The sequence below is a fragment of the Callionymus lyra genome, chromosome 14 (assembly GCF_982586985.1).
Source record: "Callionymus lyra chromosome 14, fCalLyr1.hap1.1, whole genome shotgun sequence".
Lineage (NCBI taxonomy): Eukaryota > Metazoa > Chordata > Actinopteri > Syngnathiformes > Callionymidae > Callionymus > Callionymus lyra.
Window position 1 is genome coordinate 5726180 of NC_141831.1, and position 16041 is coordinate 5742220.

Sequence of the window (16041 nt, forward strand, 5' to 3'; positions counted from 1 at the left end):
GAGGCGGGGCTTCGGCGGAGGGAAGAGGCCAATCACGGCGGCGCAACAAAGATTCCGTTATCATTGATGAAAGTTCAGAGGCTTTTATTGTCAAGATGTTGTGAGATAGTTTACAATGATTTAAACGTTATCAAGATCAACATTTCAACAAGTTAATGCATCAATAATAAGCATGTTTGGGTCTTAATGTTGTGTTATCAGTTTTATCTTGACCTTTAAGTATATACTTTATTGAATATTGTTTTGATTGTTTAAGCGCTTTGTTACCTTGGTCTGGAAAAGCGCTATATAAATAAAAATGAATTACTTACTTACTTTATGTAGTTTCTAATCTCAAACTACATCTAATATAACAGTATTACTTCTAATAATACTTCTTTAATAGTATCTCACGCCACATGTGTTAAACTCTTTTCATTTTGTCTTTTTGCAGCAGAATAGAAACACAGATTCACTAAAATAAAAAATAAAAAATACACAAGAAGTGAACAGAAAAATCTTTTCTTTTACAAAAAGAGAAGACGGTTAGAGTTCAGGAGAGAAAATAACTTGTTTTCTCCTCAAATATTTGTTAATTTACTAATAAATACACAGGTTAATATTAATCATGTGTAAGGATGGAGTAGAAATGTATCTTTTCCTCTCCATTCTGCCCACTAAGATTATTTTAATTTTTAATTATCGATGCACGGATGGATTTGTAGTCGCTGAAATATAAATGTGTCTTTTTGCTTTGAAAAAAAGTTTCAAGACTTGTTTAATGAACTTCAATACATTGAAATAAAGCTCAGCCCTTGAATGTTCAGTTAAAAAAGTCTGTGGTTGAGTTTAGCAAATAAAAGGATGAAGCTCGAATTAACCAAAGTCACATGATTGAGATAAAAATTTAACTCAATGCAGTTTTAAGAACGTTGCGTCTATATGTTGCTAGTATTTACAATTCAATGTCGTTTACAATGTAACTTAATACAGTTTAAAACTAGATTTTGACTAATTTTTCATTTATTTTATTTTTATTTTTATTTTTTATTATTCAGATTGAATAGATTTAAGTTCAGACACTGAAATGTAAGTGTTTTTATAAGCTTAAGGATAAAATTGTAAAGAGTATTTTTTGTGTCATGACTTGTGTCAACATTTTTTGTGAAAACATATATAAAAAACTGCAAAAAAAATGTACGTTTAAAACTTAAAAAGGGGTCCCTGCATTTAAGAAATACAAGAATTATGCTAAATCTAAAAGTATATATTAAATTCATGCATAAATCCAACAACTATCACTCTTATAATTTGTTATTAGTACTTTGAAGAAAAAAACTATTAAACAACATCATGAAGATTAAGTGTTGCATGTTTTTTATCTTTAAAAAAAATACAAGTGTAAAGTTAGTACAATTTAAATTAATAATACGTTATTTACATGATTTATAATAATGACTACAAATACCGCTACTTTAGAAGTAGAAGTACGTCTGCTACAGTGCACTTTTTACAACAAAATAAATCACTAAAAAGTAAAATACTACTAAAAATTATGTATATCAATTGTTACAACAAGAATCCCGAAAGATTCTTACACAAGTTAAACATCCACCACCACAAATATATCAACAAACTATTTCTAAACATGCATTAGTGAATATAAACTAAAGTTTAAAATAAGTACTGAATCAGAATCAGAGATTCTAATATTAAAACAAACGTGAATGATAAGAATTTAGTGTTTTTTTAATACTTTGTCAACATGAATTCAGGTATAAATATCTTTATCTTCCTTAAACTCTGCAGTGAGAATTCTGAGCTGCTCTAGTAGAAGAACTCACATTTCCCCCCCGATACTTAAAACCCTTCATTGTGTGTCTTATGTGTCTTGTTTATTTTTTAGCTGTGTGTGTATTGTTTGTGATTGTTAAAGAACTTTGTGACTCTGGTCCAGAAAGATCTTTACAAATAACCTTTACTTACTTCCTTGAAGGGCATGTTGTGAAGCGACTAAAGTAACTCTCTCCGGCTCATTGGATTCCAAACTTCTCCCCAAATTCGTTCATCGATAATTCATGACGTTGTTTATCTCCCGCAGACGCACAAACGCGCTGACCTTCCCTCGGGCGCGAGCGATTATGGTCGCTTTTTTGTCACAGATGACGACTGAATGGGATTGTGAGGGAATAAAAATGTAGCCGCGAGCGACTGGTGTGCGAGTGTGAGCGATACGAGTGACTCATGCTCAAATGTTTCATTTTTTTAATGTCCTGAGGCTGCTTGAAGCTAAAACATCTGTAAAGATGATTCATATTTATTTATTTATTGACAGGATTCATTGAAGACGAGTTATTTTGGTTCAAGTATATTTCACACCGTACTTAGAAGTATATATATATAGTAATTATTATTTGCATTTTCAATGATAATACATCTTAAAACACACTTTTACTCTTCGGCCGATTGATTTCCTTCTGCTATTTTTATCCTTAATTATATATTTTTTATTGGTTAAGCTGTGTTATTGTATGTTATTATCGCTCTTGTGTGTTTTATCTAATTTTGTAAAGCAGTTAATGGCCAAAATGGGTTTTTTTCAAAAGCTTTACTAGTAAAATAGGAAGAATAATTTTGTTATACTGTGAATAATGTCATTCTATTCTATTCTATTACGAATGTATTGTAATAAATGAAAACTTCAATTATTTAATTAAATGATTATTTATTTTATTTAATATTTTTATTTTATTGTTCACTGTAATGTACGAGTCTCTTATTTTATTGCATTTTTTATTCAAATTTTGTATTTTATTTACACATATTTCACTCATTTTTATTCTATATTGTCCACAAATCGTTGTGTTTAAAAAGATTTTCTGCTTCTGACAAAGTAAATATAATGTTTGAAACATCATTTCACATATAAACAGTTAAAAATATTAAATATTTTAATCATAAATTAATTTTAAAGGCAGTTAAAGAGAAGTTTGACACAACAAGTACAATAGGAAGTATATTTTTGTTCTACTGTGAATAATGACAAATAAAGTCATTTTATTCTATTACGAATGTATTGTAATAAATGAAAACTTCAATTATTTAATTAAATTATTATTTAATTTAATGTAATATTTTTATTTTATTGTTCACTTTAATGTACGAATCTCTTATTTTATTGCATTTTTTATTAATGTAATTGTATTTTATTACCATGTATTTCACTCATTTTTATTCTATATTGTCCACAAATTGTTGTGTTTAAAAAGATTTTCTGCTTCTGACAAAGTAAATATAATGTTTGAAACATCATTTCACATATAAACAGTTAAAAATATTAAATATTTTAATCATAAATTAATTTTAAAGGCAGTTAAAGAGAAGTTTGACACAACAAGTAAAATAGGAAGTATATTTTTGTTATACTGTGAATAATGACAAATAAAGTCATTTTATTCTATTACGAATGTATTGTAATAAATGAAAACTTCAATTATTTAATTAAATTATTATTTAATTTAATGTAATTTATTATTTTTATTTTATTGTTCACTGTATTGTACGAGTCTCTTATTTTATTGCATTTTTTATTCAAATTTTGTATTTTATTTACACATATTTCACTCATTTTTATTCTATATTGTCAACAAATTGTTGTTAACTAATTAATTCTAAAGGCAGTTAAAGAGAAGTTTGACACAACAATGTTTGTTAAATGCGGAAAAATTCCAGTTTCTTTCCACATGTTTCACCTTAAAATGTGGTTTAAAAAAAACAACTTAAAGCCAAAAACACAATTTGTAGATAAAAATATGTTATTTTAATTGTCCGTGACTCAAAACCTCACACACACACACACACACACACACACACACACACACACACACACACACACACACACACACACACACACACACACACACACACACACACACACACACACACACACACACACACACACACACACACACACACACACACACACACACACACACACACACACACACACACACCTGATTTGAAGCTTCTCAAGCCTTGTTATTTAAAAGCAGTTTTCCAGCTGTCACGACCTCCCCGGTGGGAAGACGACAACATTCCTTCAGAAAGATACACCAGAGAACAAAAAAAACATACGTTCCTGCAGCTCGGAGGGAGTCAAAGTATTAAAACACAGATTATACTTAAGTCTGCGTGTAGAAGGAGGCTGGAGGGGAACAAAGGACGGACCCGAGGATGGTTATTACGGCGACTAAATGAGAGGCCGGAGAAGATTTTCACCTGGAATCTAAAGAGCGTTGTGTCGTGTTTCCCACAAACTCTTATTTTCTCTGACAAAGGAATCTATAGCATGTTTTAATTGGACTGGATTCTGTTCCCACCGGCATCCGTTTGAATGAGTTTTACTCGTGTTAGATCTTCCGTAAAAGCGTCTGCAGCGATTCGGCTCCGACCTCTGAAAGCTAAAAAGCCTGTTTGTACAAATTGACGACACATTAAGTGGTTTGTTGACATTCTTCAGGTTGTGAAAAAAAGTAAATGGAATATTATTATAAATAAATAAAAAACCTTTTGTATTCTCACATTAATCATGGTTTTTTTAAAGCATCTTTTTGACATTAAACTTCAAAAAAGGTGATAAATAAATACAACATACTATATAAAAATGTTTTTATTATTTGAACACCGTGTTGATAGGTTTGTTATTTTATCTGTATTCATTTAAAACAATAGGCTTTCATTCGATACTTAAAATACCAGATAAAAGAAACATGTTTTATTTATTCATCCCCTTGTTCTGTTACTATTAGCTTTGTTTAGGTTTCAGCAAACAATCCCAGTATTAGTTCTTCTTTTGTTGTAAATAATTAAACATAACATTCAATATTGCTCTGTAAACCAGTAGAAAACAGTAATTGTTTCAATGCTATTAAAATAAAATAGTTGTAACGGTGCGTTAGCATGTTGCCTTCTGCTAATGCTAAGCTAGCAGTGCGAGTTCTCATATTTGTTTTTGTCATTAAAACAAATTAACATTTTTCTAGATGCTATTTCAGACATTTATTACTGATAAACAAGTCATTATTTAAACTGTTTTTATCTTTTAAAAGTCGTTGGTATTAGTATTGGTATGTAAGGGAGCTAGCTTAGCATTGTAATGCTAACGGTAGCAAAGGTCATGTTTTATCCTTGAATATGTTTTCACGTTGAATCTAAAGACCAACAAAAACACGAACAAAAACATAAGATAAGTCAAATATACTTACAAACGATCAGGCGTGTATCGATGATGATTATCAGCTCAAGTTGTCATGGTTGAGTGACAGATACTCAGAGAGAAAGATACAAAAAGCTTTTTTTTATTTGACCAATTCAGGCTTTTAGTGAAGATTAAACTTAAACATTTCTTTTTAATTCCATTTGCTCCATCAGCCTCATAACCTGGAAAACTGGGAATGAGGAAGAGAAAAAATGTAGGGAAAATAGTTTTTAACAAAATCACTAATAAAACCATAAACAATACAAATCAAAAGTTCAATAAATCATCTACTTGACACTAACCTGATTTACCTACAAAAAAAACTTCATTTACTTATAGATCAGAAAAATAAAAGTCTGTTTTTAAGATTAATAACAAAAAAAGGGATAATATATATATATATATATATATATATATATATATTCGATTTTTAAAATTACAATCTGGACCCAAACATTTTATGAAGGATTCATGACTTTCCAATGCAAGGTGTGGTCGTATTAATCTTAAAGTTATCAACAATATAAGCTAATTATGTTTTAATTTAATTTCATGGATGAAAAGTATGGGTAGAGTAATTATATTTACTTTTTATCTAAAAACTTGCTTTTTATTTTAAATCAGATTACAAATTAAATGTTGACTTTAAGTGAAATGACAAGAAATACAATAAATAAAAAGGAAAAAAAGATTATTTAATTAGTGTTTTTTTTCTCCTGTGATCGTATTCGTCTCATAGTTATTGGACGATATTACAATACTTATGTTTTATAGTTCAAAAATACTTGTTATCTTTTTCTATTTTCCCCAAATATAATGACTACACAATAGTTACATAGATAAACTTCTTGGCATTAATTTAAATACTTCCTTTTTCTTTGAGATCAGACGAATTAAATGTTGACTTAAAGTGAAATAAAAATAAAATTAAAAGGATAAACAGATAATTAAATTTTCTAGGTTTTTTCCGAAGTAAAATCTGGGCCCAAACATTTTTTCTCAAAGATGAGAAGAAGAATCAAAGTCTGTCTTTATGCCAAAGAACAATATGAAAAAAAAGGAAAAAAATATATATCATTTTGGTGGTTTTCAGAAATACAATCTGGACCCACACATTTTTTTGAAGAATTGATCACTTTTTACCGCCTCCTGTGATCGTTTTAATCTTATATTCAAATAATTTATTTGATAAGTGAAAAGTACTCCTATCGAGTAATTATATTTGAGGAAAGTAGAACAAGACAACAGTGACGTCAATCTAAAGATACTTCTTTGACTTACAAAACTAACTTCCTGTTCTCACAGATGAGAAGAAGAATCAAAGTCTGTCTTCATGCCAAAGAACAATATGAAAAAACTGATTAATTTGGGGGGATTTCAAAAATACAATCTGGAGCCACACATTTTTTTGAAGAATTGATCACTTTTTACCGCCTCCTGTGATCGTTTTAATCTTAAATTCAAATCATTTATTTGATATATGAAAAGTACTCCTATCGAGTAATTATATTTGAGGAAAATAGAACAAGATAGTCATAGAAATAGTTACGTAAATCTAACGAAACTAATAGAACAAGATAACAACAGTTACGTAAATCTAACGAAACTAATAGAACAAGATAACAACAGTTACGTAACTCTAACGAAACTAATAGAACAAGACAACAACAGTTACGTAAATCTAACGAAACTAATAGAACAAGATAACAACAGTTACGTAAATCTAACGAAACTAATAGAACAAGATAACAACAGTTGCGTAAATCTAACGAAACTAATAGAACAAGATAACAACAGTTACGTAAATCTAACGAAACTAATAGAACAAGATAACAACAGTTACGTAAATCTAACGAAACTAATAGAACAAGATAACAGTTACGTAAATCTAACGAAACTAATAGAACAAGATAACAACAGTTACGTAACTCTAACGAAACTAATAGAACAAGATAACAACAGTTACGTAAATCTAACGAAACTAATAGAACAAGATAACAACAGTTACGTAAATCTAACGAAACTAATAGAACAAGATAACAACAGTTGCGTAAATCTAACGAAACTAATAGAACAAGATAACAACAGTTACGTAAATCTAACGAAACTAATAGAACAAGATAACAACAGTTACGTAAATCTAACGAAACTAATAGAACAAGATAACAACAGTTACGTAAATCTAACGAAACTAATAGAACAAGATAACAACAGTTACGTAAATCTAACAAAACTAATAGAACAAGATAACAACAGTTATGTAAATCTAACGAAACTAATAGAACAAGATAACAACAGTTACGTAAATCTAACGAAACTAATAGAACAAGATAACAACAGTTACGTAACTCTAACGAAACTAATAGAACAAGATAACAACAGTTACGTAACTCTTACGAAACTAATAGAACAAGATAACAACAGTTACGTAAATCTAACGAAACTAATAGAACAAGATAACAACAGTTACGTAAATCTAACAAAACTAATAGAACAAGATAACAACAGTTACGTAAATCTAACAAAACTAATAGAACAAGATAACAACAGTTACGTAAATCTAACGAAACTAATAGAACAAGATAACAAGTTACGTAAATCTAACGAAACTAATAGAACAAGATAACAACAGTTACATAAATCTAACGAAACTAATAGAACAAGATAACAACAGTTACGTAAATCTAACGACACTAATAGAACAAGATAACAACAGTTACGTAAATCTAACGAAACTAATAGAACAAGATAACAACAGTTACGTAAATCTAACGAAACTAATAGAACAAGATAACAGTTACGTAAATCTAACGAAACTAATAGAACAAGATAACAAGTTACGTAAATCGAACGAAAGTAATAGAACAAGATAACAACAGTTACGTAAATCTAACGAAACTAATAGAACAAGATAACAACAGTTACGTAAATCTAACGAAACTAATAGAACAAGATAACAACAGTTACGTAAATCTAACGAAACTAATAGAACAAGATAACAAGTTACGTAAATCTAACGAAACTAATAGAACAAGATAACAACAGTTACGTAACTCTAATGAAACTAATAGAACAAGATAACAGTTACGTAAATCTAACGACACTAATAGAACAAGATAACAACAGTTACGTAACTCTAACGAAACTAATAGAACAAGATAACAACAGTTACGTAAATCTAACGAAACTAATAGAACAAGATAACAACAGTTACGTAAATCTAACGAAACTAATAGAACAAGATAACAACAGTTAGGTAAATCTAACGAAACTAATAGAACAAGATAACAACAGTTAGGTAAATCTAACGAAACTAATAGAACAAGATAACAACTGTTATGTAAATCTAACGAAACTAATAGAACAAGATAGCAACAGTTACGTAAATCTAACGAAACTAATAGCACAAGATAACAACAGTTACGTAAATCTAACGAAACTAATAGAACAAGATAACAACAGGTACGTAAATCTAACGAAACTAATAGAACAAGATAACAGTTACGTAAATCTAACGAAAGTAATAGAACAAGATAACAACAGTTACATAAATCTAACGAAACTAATAGAACAAGATAACAAGTTACGTAAATCTAACGAAACTAATAGAACAAGATAACAAGTTACGTAAATCTAAGGAAACTAATAGAACAAGATAACAACAGTTACGTAAATCTAACGAAACTTCTTTGAGCTACAAAACTAACTTCCTGTTCTCACAGCTGTTGTCTCCAGCAGCAATAAACTCGTCTTCTATCCACATACAGTAAAACCTGTGTCTTCTTGCCCCCCCGGACCCTCAATTACTGTTTTGTCTGGTCAGCTGAAAGTCTAAACTTTCAAGAGGACTCACATCTGGTCCGGCTTTTGTTCCCGCGTCGTGAAACCGAGGCGGTTTGGGGAAGTGGAACCGTCGACTTCTTTTCTCCAAACAGAACCGCCGCTGACCCGACCCTGTAATCAGCGACGCACAAAGAACATGTGGGTTGACACAACGTCTGGTGGTCAACGTCTGGTTTGTTCGCCGAGTCTTTAGAGTCGATTCTCGGCGGGTTCCGTCAACATTGACGTCCTTCTTCGCCACCTTTTTTTTTTTTCTCTCCTCGCAGGCGTTAATTGCCTGGGAACCGGAGCCGGCTGTCAATCATCTGCTTCGCCACTTTCAGTTCTTTTTTTTTTTTTACCCAAATCACGACAATTACAATCTTCCCGACGTCGACTTTGACGTCCCGGCGACTGGAGTATGTGCAGGAACCGATTAATGTCCTGGTGTTTCCGGACGGGTGCGTCGGTGACACGACCCCCCGCCGACCCTCGGGGGTGACGGGTGTCATGAGGGACAAGTATGTCACACTTGATCCCACGTTAGATGTCGGGGACCCCCGGGCTCCAAACATTACTCACTTGAACGGTCTCTGCAGTTGATGGACAGAGACACGGTCAAGACGGAAGGAGACAAAGTTAACTTCACTTATTTTAACCTTAAATTAAATATAACGTTGAACATGAATGAATAACAATCAATGTAATGAGCATTTTGTGATCCACCGCCATCTGCTGGTCATTCCCTGTAACTAGAGTTCACTTCAGAACGTTTTTTAACGTGGAAACACACATGCAGACACACACACACAAATACACTGCAACACATACACATGCAGACACACACAATACACTGCAACACATTCACATGCAGACACACACATTCAGACCCACATAAATGCATGCACATGCAGACAACACGCGCACACACACACACACACACACACAAATACACTGCAACACATACACATGCAGACACACACAATACACTGCAACACATTCACATGCAGACACACACATTCAGACCCACATAAATGCATGCACATGCAGACAACACGCGCACACACACACACACACACACACACACACACACAGACACACACACAGACACACACACACACACACACACAAACACGCACACATGCAGACACAAATGCATACAAACAAACAAGAAGACAACACACACACATACACATGCAGACACACACATAAAAACACAAACACACACACACACATAAGCAGACATACATGCAGAAACACACACACACAAACACATGCACATTCTGAGACAAATACAAACACATACACATGCAGACACCTACACACCCACCAAACAGACAGACGCACACAAACAAAAAGACACACAAATAAACACACACAGAGACACAAACAAGAAGACATGGACTCATGTTATACACACAGACACACATGCACAAACGCACACACAAACATTCACACACAGAGAAAAAAACACACACACTACATACTGAAATACACACAAGCGCGCGCACACAGACAAACACACACAAACACACACAAGAAGGTATTATGACAATAACAAGTAATAAAAACACATCCTGTGCCGATAAAGACATTATAAAGTCGAGCTCATGATAAAATATACATGTTCAACTAAAGAGTCATGTGACTTCTCACCAAAGATCGAGTCACAGAAGAAAAAGAGAAAATCTCTTGAGCTCACGTTGAGGTTTTGCTTCAACATTTTTTATCACAAGGAGATTCTCTGCTCCAGGGATTGAGCGAATGAAACGCTCAGAAGGAAAATATGCTGCAAAACATTCCCAGCGTCTAATAACAAAGTCTTCTGAGCGCGAGCAGCTGGTTTGAAGCTCGACAGTCGTCGTGTGAAACCCTTTTTGTTTTCTCGCTGCAAATGAGCCGCTTCGACAAAACACAACCTGCTGTTCAGCACTTCGGTAACTAGCATCGTTAACTACGACTGCAGCTCAGCGCACGCTAACATGCTAACGCTAGCTTGTTATCTGTGAAAGTACTTTCATATATTCAGTTTTAGTTCTTCGTTAATTGTATAAAACGAGAAATGGCAACATTGCAAATTCTATCTTGTACCATTTAAATGTGCTACATAATCCTAGGTTTAAAAAGCAAATCCAACCAAAGTTAAAAAGATTAGCTTATAGCCTAAAGCTAACCGCCCTTGTTCTTTGTGTTGGTATTTAAACAAGCTGCTGAATGTTATTTTAAACACAAATTTACATTTTATTATTCAACTTATCTTCGACCTTTAGATGGTATCATGTCGAAGTATAAATGGAGGCTAACATCATGGTGCTAGCTTAGAGACGCAATGCTAACTCTCGGATAAATCATTAAAAACAACGATCGAATCACCATAACCACAGTCTATAAGTACCATTAACAAACAATTTTAATTATTGAACACAGTAGTTTTTTTGGAAATGGTTATCATTATAAAACATAGTTTTTACTTCCTGTAGATCATCAACTTATATTCACTATTTTTTGTAGCCTGTAGAAGTTACATGAGTTTTATCATGTTTATTATTTTAACAATACATTTAAGTAGTTTTATAAGACTGTTTTTCAAGCCTATTAAATAGGGCTGTAGCGATAAACTAATACCGATAACACGATGTATTCAGCTCACTATTTAATTTGGTACGATATATTTCGATATACTTGCCAAATTATCCAAACAATTGACTTTTAGTGACATCTTTTGATTCTTTTGGTTGAATTATTGAATTAAAAAGCCAACATATGTCCAAAGATGAACTTTAAAAGCAGCTGGAGTGGACTGTATCCTCTCATCCTCAGTCAAGATTTTGCGTGATTTTCAGTATTCCTTTATCTGGGGAGGACTGCTGCCATCTAGTGGAGGGGACTTTAATTTCAACACAGAAATGAACACAGTGAGTATTTGCATGTTAATTTACATTTATTTTTTTAACGCTACAGTGTTAAATCTATATACGATAACATGAACAAATATTGATATAGATGTACTGTATATATATAGATATATATATAACCTGCAACCTTTATTATTACTTCAATTTGACCTTAAATAGGAAGGTACGTAATAAATATTGACTAGTTTTTTACTGAATAATTTGAGAATATAATACAAATATTTTGTCACATCAAGAATAATAAACTTGGAAACTCCAGTAGCTTTTTGTTTCACTTTATAATCTGTAATATGTTGAATATTTACACCAAAATGATCGTCTTTCTGTCATTTTTTTAACAATATTTTTCTTACTTGTTTCTTTATCACTTCCTGGTTATATCACATGACTCCCCAGTGGGTCACATGCTAAACAAATACCATAAAAGATGAAGTTTCACATACTTTTGTCTCACTTCTTATCTCTGATGCGCACACGTCTCGCCAGCAGGGGGCAGAAGTGAGTCACAGCTCCACGTGTAAACATGGATTGATTTCCCTCTGGTTCGGATCCTGCTGGTCGACTGAACATAATGATTCCACTCGCACGTGTAGCCACTCACACCTGAGCGACAGGTGGGAAGCCGGCGTGACACGAAGCATTATGGGATGTCGGAGGAGCCGTTTCACACCCGCAGCTTTAAACTCCATTCCCTGATCTGGATCACTAACCTGTGACTCGAAGCTATGGACTCGGATTAGACCGGATCTCATTTGAGATGAAGCCTGAAGATGGACGAGGTCTCGGGTCGAGGCTTGAAGGAGGAGACAAGGAAGCACAGGAAGGAGAGGAAAGAAGGAGGCGAGGTGAAGTCTCTGGTGGCGAAGGTTAAACACGGAGCAGGAGTTGATTCATAAAACATGACTCGCATCTCTGTGACCCTGATGTTGAGGAACAGCAGCAGCGACGGGAATAATGTCTCTCTGGGACCAACTCGACCTGCTAGGACGACCCCTGGTGGTCAGAAGAATAATTACAGTCTGACTTTCAAGATGAATAAGGAATAAAAAGGATGAACAACGAAGCCTAAGAGATGATATGAATATTATATTTTTATCTTGTTAGTTTTTTTTCTGGTGATTTAGTATCTTGTTTTTGTATCTGTGATATAAACGTACTGAACTGGTGCGACAAAAAAAGCGATATTTTAGGGTAAAAATATCTCACGATATGAGTGAAACAAGATACAAATATTTTAAGATACAAATATATGTCAAGATAAGAATATCAAAAGATATCTCACGATATAAATATCACAGGATAAAAATATCTCACAGTATGAATGAAACGAGATACAAATATTTTGAGATACAAATATATCTCAAGATAAGTATATCAAAAGATATCTGATGGTATAAATATCACAGGATAAAAATATATCTCAAGATAAGAATATCAAAAGATATCTCACGATATAAATGTCACAGGATAAAAATATCTCACAGTATGAATGAAACGAGATACAAATATTTTGAGATACAAATATATCTCAAAATAAGTATATCAAAAGATATCTCACGATATAAATATCACAGGATAAAAATATCTCACGGTATGAATGAAACGAGATACAAATATTTTGAGATACAAATATATCTCAAGATAAGTATATCAAAAGATATCTCACGGTATAAATATCACAGGATAAAAATATCTCACAGTATGAATGAAACGAGATACAAATATTTTGAGATACAAATATATCTCAAGATAAGAATATCAAAAGATATCTCACGATATAAATATCACAGGATAAAAATATCTCACGGTATGAATGAAACGAGATACAAATATTTTGAGATACAAATATATCTCAAGATAAGAATATCAAAAGATATGTCACGATATAAATATCACAGGATAAAAATATCTCACAGTATGAATGAAACGAGATACAAATATTTTGAGATACAAATATATCTCAAAATAAGTATATCAAAAGATATCTCACGGTATAAATATCACAGGATAAAAATATATCTCAAGATAAGAATGACGAGATACGATAATTTCGAGATACAAATACCTCCAGATACGAACATCAAAATATATGAATATCAAAAGATATTTGTATCTTAAGATATGATTTTCAAAAGATTAAACTATCACAACATACACATATCACAAGACATGATCGTCAAAGGATATGAATATCTTAAGATAACAATATAACAGGATAAAAATATCTCAAGATACGAGTATCAAAATATATGAATATCAAGAGATACAAATTGCTTACGATATAATTATCACAAGAATCGAATAACTCATGATGTGAATATCATAAGATACAAATATCTCACAATATGAAACAAATATTTTCAGATACAAATACCTCAAAATATGAACATCAAAATATATTAATAATTAAAAGTTATGTCTCACTTAAGATATGATTTTCAAAAGATACAACCATCACAACATACAAATATCAAAAGACACGAATATCAAAAGATATGAACATCTTAAGATACAAATATAACAGGATAAAAATATCTCAAGATATGAGTATCAAAATATATGAATATCAAAAGATATTAATATCAAGAGATACTAATATTACAAGAACAGGAGAAAAAAAACTCATGTCACCTCCAGGAGTCGTGATAAACAGATATAATTACAACAAAATAAAAGAAATATCCTTAAATTTGACTTTTCTTAATAACAACATGGGTCCACAAATATTTTGAAGAATCTACCCCCACCAGTGGTACTACTTATCTAATGGTTTCCAGCGATATTTAAAATTCTAAAAATGTAGTAGATTCTAAAGATGAAAATAGTAACAAAACAAAATATAAAACAAAAAAAAAGATGTAGGTTCGCGCCATCTTTTCTAGATTTAGATTATATTACACAATATTTCAAAAGTACATGTCTAATTTTCCTGACTATGAACATACATGTATTCGTTTTTATTTATTTTACACAATATGTTTAGTCAAATCAATGTATTTGTTTCATCATTTTCTTTTTTCTGTTACTGCTGTGAAAATTCAAATGTTCTCACAAAAACAAGAATATCTTTTCCAGTGATTGCAAAAAACAAAACTAAATTTGTTGTACTTTTGTCGTACTTTATGAACATATATTAATACTCTCTCGTTAGTCTAATCTGAAGCGACTCACTGTCGCCGACGCTCAAGAAGCTCCCGAGAAAACATCTGCAGGTGTTTCTGCTCCACGACCTCCTACACCTGAACATCCCAGAATCCTCCAGATGCTCGACTCGCGCTGGAATCTGATTATGAAGCATGTTTCCACGCCGACGCTCCGACAGATTACTGCCCCCGACGCTTTTACTTAAGTGCACCTTTTTAATTTCACGCCTGTGAGAGCACGAAATCTGATGATGTGCTGAAGTTTTGAATCTAATTAATCTTACAAATCCTTGTTCTGGCTACGAATGTAAATAAGACTAATCCTCACCATCCCGTACGGATTCAAATTGATATTCTCAGGTGGCGTCGGGAACCACGGCAACCATGGAATTCTTCGATATTAACACAGAAATGACTGTACGGAATCATACTCCTGCTCGCCTGTTTTTTCAATTTCCTGGAGTCAAATTCCCGGCGACGAGGCCCGACGGTGCGTCTTAATTAAAATAAATGAGAAAATCCATTCGAGTGGCCGCAAACCTCCCCGACCTCATCTCAGCCTGTAACCGTGAGTGCAACCGGGGAGTTCGTCGCCCGGCGCTGAGAGGTGGCGGGGAAAACACGACGCATAAATGCACGACTGTGACCTTTCGGAGACGACAAACATCCAAAAAACAAACGTTTTTGATGAATCAGAAGAGAAAAACTCTCTCATACGTACATTTGTTGGATTTTTGTGGCATGTAAATTATTTAAATTTCGTTTTATGCATCAGTGGAAGTGCACGTTAAGATTTTAGACTTGAAAGAGACCACGTCATGTCAAAAAAAATTACAAAAAAACACTTTAAGATGTAATTCAATGGAGATCGGGTAGAGGGCAGCAGAGAGCCACGAGGCTTCAAGCGAGTACTGATAAGCACTAA